Below are 6122 nucleotides of genomic sequence, written 5' to 3' on the forward strand. Positions count from 1 at the left end.
TTTTTTTCATATCAACTTTATTCTGAAAAAAATATTCAATGAGGTACTACCAACTTTGGGGCATTTTACAAGGTTAAATAGTAATTCTCTTTTGACATATGAGACTCAGGGAGATTCAGGGGGAAGACAGAAAATGAAGGCAAGTGAGAAGAAGCATATCAGGTTCAAGTCTAAAAGGAGCATGCGAGTTAAAGAAGTCAAAGTGAGGCCTGAAACTACAAAATTAGATTCCCATAGAGATCAAAAGGAGGGACACATTTTATAATTTACGTGTTGGAAACAACTCATTTTAGAACTTGAACCCCTGGATTGCACATTCTGAAATGTGTGGGATGTTGGAATTGACATGACCCTACAAGAGCAGGTTGTTGATGGAGTGAAGGCTACCTATTAACCCATTACCTTGTGGTGAACCAATACTTTACAGAGTACTATTGCTCCATAGGATTTTCTTAGCTACAATCATTTTGGAAGGAGATCACCTTTTTCCTGTGGCAACTCTGGGGAGTGCGGTTTGAACTGTCAACCTTGAGTTAGTAGTACAGTGCAAACTTCTATACCACCCAGGTTCCTTAGTATCAAGGAAACTACTAGAGGAAACTTTACCTATTTGCTTTTTCAAGCTTCATAAAAGTCCTAAGTATTTTCTGTTCTTTTTGGTATGTTTTTCTGCCTTGCAAAAAAGCAACCTTTTTAGAGGAGACTGAATTAGTACTTGATCCTTAACTGGTAACTAAACATTTGTTGAGTAAGTTAGGGAGAAGTTTTGGTGATGTGATGTTTCTCATGCTGGGAAATGCTGTTGTTGTTTTTATTAAGTGCTGTGTAGTCGGTTCTGATTTATAGCAACCCTGTGTAGGGTTTCCAAGGAGTGGCTGGTAAGTTTGAACCACCGACCTTGCAGTTCAAACTGATCTTGCAGTCCAGCGCATTATCCAGCGGTGCCACACCAGGAATCGAGGCTGGGAAATAGTTGCCTTTATTCCTCTTGAATACAGACATGAGACACCCCTGAGCTGGACAAATGTCCTGGGGCCCATACTGGCAGTTGGACCCTACATCACTAAGCAAACTTCTCAAGGGAAGGTGGCCAGCTTCCGAAAGTCATATACTTGTTCAGCGGTCATATATCATCATATACTTGTTCAGCAGTCAAATGACGCCCAGAAACAATATCAAGTACTGATATAAAAGCACAATCTCTGATATGAAAGAAAAATTACTCTGCCCACATTCCATTTCTTCCCCAGTTTCCTAATTTGGGAAGGAGGGTAAAAATAGGATGTTTGATGATATAGTAGATTTAAAACATTTAGAATATTATGACACATAGGGAGAGCTCTACACAAAATTTGTGTGTGTGTTGTTATTTTGTTTAATAAATAGGGGGCCAAATTACTTCCTTTATTACAGTGAATAATAAATAAGAGGCAATAATTCAAAATGGCCCCACAAAGCTTTGCCATCCATAACAGAAAGGATAAGAACCTTCTCCACGTCAGCCTTTGCTTAATTTTTTCTTTTAATCTCTGTTCTCCTGCCTATATAAGTATACTACTTCCATAATGGAATTCAGTCTTCAAATTTTATCTGCAAATCTAATTGGGAGTCTAGGTTATCAGCTTGCCTTAAGAATGAAGTCTGGAGACCTCTAACTTAGCTGAGGAACCTGGACATGTCTTCTTTGATTTCAGCTTCACCCCAAAGCCTGTGAATGCTTTCTTTAAAGAGCTTCAGTATAATGAGGTAGAAAGCACAGAGGCACAAGATGGAAATAAGCAAAAGGGCAAAGAGGATGGCTCCCACCCACTAATGGATAGCAGGCCTACCAAGACTGCAAACATGAAAAGCCGTATGACTGCACATAGCTTCGAGAAGTACATGCCTTCAGTTTCTTCTCTGACATGGGCTAAAGGGTAAAAATCTGGATGGCAAATGGCACCATGATGAAGGCATTCACAGGGACTGGGGCAGGCATGAAGCTAAGCAGACAGAGGCAAAGATGGCCATGTTCAAGGGCAGTGTACTGCACAATGGCAGCATTGGCACGATACTGGAAGAAGATGAGGTAGCCTAATAGCATGAAGATTGACATGGCATGGATGCTGTCACTGTTAACAGACTCGGTCAGGATCTTCAGCTCTGGCAAAAGACCATATGTAAAAGCAATAAAAACTAGAACTCTCTTCAGGTCCACCCAGTCTTCTTCTGCCCTTCATCTCCATCAATGAGATTGAACAAAACAGCCAATCAGTGAGGAAGCAGGCCAGTCCCAAAAAGCCAGTGAGAGGCCTGAAGACCCCAGATAACATAAAGCATCAGATAACTACACACAAAAAAGGAGTATTGGTGTGGCACTGTAGGATAAGCCCTGGACAACAAAGTCAGTTTGAACTGTAAAGTCAGTGGTTCAAATTTACTAGCTGCTCCTCAGAAACCCTATACAGGGTCGCTGTGAGTTGGAACTGACTCAACGGCACTTAACAACAACCACAAAACACACACACACTACACAGTTGCTGTATCACTACACTGGATTCAAATACCACAGTCTCTGAAGCTGAAACCAGGAAGTTCTTATGCATATTAGAGTCTGGGTGCTGAGACTGTGAATGCTATTTGGTAGCACAGAGTAGGTATTAAGAAGTGAAACTTTTGATTTGCTCTGAGGACTTTCAGCACCTACTGTGCCATATACCAGCTTCCAGCTGTGACCTGGGGTCTCGTATAATGCTTAGTTTCTTCACCTATAAAATGGGCCTAATAATAATGAGTTTCCTCATCAGCACATTGTGGGAAATAAATAAGACAATACATCAAGAATGTTCAGCCCATCTAGCATGAAGCAAACGTTTGAAACATGAAAGGTAGCTTCTTTTTATGCCTTATCATTGTTTCAGACTAAATCATCAGAAAGGAAAAAAAAAAAAACTTGAACAGTAATATAGAATTGTTTTATATAATTACTTCTATATATAAATAAAGGTTGTTCTGACCCATAGCGATCCTTTATAGGGTTTCTGAGGAGCAGCTGGTGAGTTTGAATTACCAACCTTGCAGTTAATAGTCAAGTGTTTATTCTTTAGCACTACACCAGAACTCCACAAGGGTGGAGTGGTAGTTTGTGTGCCATGTAATTACCCTGTATAGGGTTTCTAAGGCTGTAAATCTTTAAGGATGCAGAACCCCTCATCTTTCTCCTGTGGAGCGCTGGTGGATTTGAACTGATGACCTTGCTGTTAACAGTCCAATGTGTAACCCACTATGCTACCAGGGTTCCTTATAAGTGAAGGTAGGACCATATAAAATTTTTCCTGTGGTGGATTAGAAGGTAGGGTGGGTGTGGGCTGGATAGAATGCCCGTCCTTCTGTAAGAAGCAGTGCACAGTTACTGGTGAGAGTGCACTGAAGCCCTTGATTATATATTCCAGTCCAGTCCAATTTCTCTGGGGTTGATTCCTATTCATGGTCACCCCAAGTGTACCAGAGTAGAACTGTGCTCCAAAAAGTTTTTAATGGCTAATTTATTGGAAGTAAATGACCAGGTCTTTCTTCTGAAGTACTTCTGGATAGACTCAAACCTCTACTCTTTAGTGCATTAGCCATTTGCACTATCCAGGAGTTCCATTATATTAGGTGTGGGACAGTGACTTACTTAATACAACACTTCTAGCTCTAGTCTTCCATTTTGTGATGCATTGTAAACCCTAGCTTTTATGCTTGTGGTTATGGTACCATTTTAGAGTGACTTGTACATTATGTTAATGAGGCAGGATCAGAGTGTGATATCTTTTGAGTTTGCCCCTTTATTAGTTGCCATGCTTAGTTTCCTTGAGAGTGTGTTCTGCATCCAATATAGAAAGGCTCTAGCAAAGTTCACTCTCTTGCTCTGGATCCTGCATCTGGTTTATCTTAGTTTGACCTCCCTCCAGTTCTTGGGATTGAATCTTCCATCTGACCTGATTCACAAATTTTCACAGCTTTGTGAGTCAGCAGTCTGTTGTCTTTACCGGTCAATTTAGGTTTGTCAGCCCCTGCAACCATGTTTATAGTCAGAAGAGGCCTCCAGATTGATGCTTGACCCATGGATTTGGGACTGGCCAACCTCTACAACCACATGAACCATTTCCCTGATGGTCTGTGAGTTCTGTGAGACATGGCATTGAATTACAGCACCCAAAGACAGGAGGGAGATTATTGAGGGAGGCAGGAGAGTAGTTGATGTTAGAGATGAAAGAGTGGTTTAGAAATGTAGAAAAGTTGAACATTTAGGAAAACTATAACCTCTGCCTCATAGGAACCAGTTTTGTGTTTTCTAAAAAAAAATCATTCATGCATTAGGGAATAAGAAAAAAAAAGGCTCAATACCGTTACCCTAAATGAGCTTGTATGGTTCATTATTCAGGCAGTAAGAACAACATCACTCAACTCTTCTCCCTGAGCTCAGCGATTGCTTTTATCCTCTATTCTTAGGGAATGTGGTGTCTAATTATAATAGCTCACACAACTCAGATTTCTGCTTCATTCCTCTTTCTGCTTTTCTAATGTCTTCTGATCTTGATTAAAATTGAAAATATTTAGTGTATCTGTCTTATCTCATTTTTATTTTAGGAATTTATATCATTTCCACTCATTTTTATAGAGTAGTATATCAAATAGATAAAAAAAATAATAAACTCATAAAATGCAAAGAAAATATGTTCATGTCCCTGATATAGGAAAGCTGAAATGGAAGTAAGAAGAATCAAAACACTGATGAAAATACATTTAGGTTAGTGTTCAAGTAAAGCAGTCAAAGGAAATGAAGCTTGTAATTTAGCAATCAGAAAAAAATAAACACATCAGGACAAAAAGCTTTTGTTAACAGAGTCATATCAAATAAAGGAAAAAGGCAATTACTAATCAGACCAAGCTTTTCTTGTAAGTGTAATTACACCTAAATATTTTCAAATTTATGAATAAAAACAAAATCTAGATAATGATTTTAAATTATTCTTTTCCAAGTGATGCCCAATATATGTAACTAAACAGCTAAATGGTTGACTGAATGTTTTGATTTTCATCTGGATGTTGGTATCACATAGATAAATACAGAATATCGTATTAGCAAATGAAAACTCAAAGCAGCAACTAGGTGAAGAAAGGATGGAGGCTTTTTAATTCTTGTTTCACAAATAAGTACCATGGAGAGATTTTCATATCAAAACCATGGGATACACCTGTTAGCATCAATTTTAACTGTTGGTCGAGCCTTTTCTGCACTGTTGGATCTTTGGTGTTGTAGGTGGCTGAGGGTGAGGGATCGTCAGCACTCCTCAGTGTTTGCTGTCACACACACGTTTTAAAAACATATATATATATATATATATTTTTTTTTTTTGCTAAAGAGGTCTTTAGGGTCAACCAGCATATGTATTTGAATGAGAACAATTCTAATCAAATAAGCTAGCTTCAGTGAGAATGTCAGACTTTTTTGTTTGTTTGTTTCTGTGTATTTAAAAGTTGCTCTGGAAATGAGAGTACCTGGATACTCTACTGGCACACAGCATTTCAAACCTAAAGTGAACTCATATGCTTCAGGTAATAAAAGAGACTCACTTCCCTAGTCCCTGTGCCAATTGTTGTTGTTGTTGTTAAGTGCCGTGGAGGCAATTCCAACTCATAGTAACCCTGTATAGAGTTTCCAAGGACTGACTGGTGAGTTTGAATTACCAAACTTGTGGCTCAAGCCGACCTTGCAGTCCAGTGCTTTATCCTAGATGACTTCAAACTGTGGATGAGCTACATCCATTTGTGCTTGGCATCAGTATGCTTTTATGATTTACTTTTGTTAGACATTTGCCCTTTAGCTTAAGCAAACATGAGCTATTTTATTTCCTATGCATGCAGGAATTACAGATGAGGGAGAATGATTATATAATGTAGCCATTGTGAGAAATCAGCCATTCAATCTGATGTAAGGGAGCTAGATAAGAAAGCAGTAGTCATTAAAGTCCTGTGCAGTACTACGTATTTTACAGTACTTGACATAACCCACAAAATAAACCTGTTGTATTTTCTTAGGTGCTGTTGAGTCTGTCCTGACTCATACAGACCTACGTCCTTCACAACAGAATGAAACT

General features: G+C 38.9%; 1 pseudogene; it reads right to left on the reverse strand.

The window, feature by feature from the left end:
* Positions 1-1656: 1656 nt before the first annotated feature.
* The window catches only part of LOC102836156, a 32688-nt pseudogene continuing 28222 nt past the window's right edge, over positions 1657-6122 (reverse strand).

Source organism: Chrysochloris asiatica, unplaced genomic scaffold (assembly GCF_000296735.1).
Source record: "Chrysochloris asiatica unplaced genomic scaffold, ChrAsi1.0 scaffold00036, whole genome shotgun sequence".
In the NCBI taxonomy this organism is placed as follows: Eukaryota; Metazoa; Chordata; class Mammalia; order Afrosoricida; family Chrysochloridae; genus Chrysochloris; species Chrysochloris asiatica.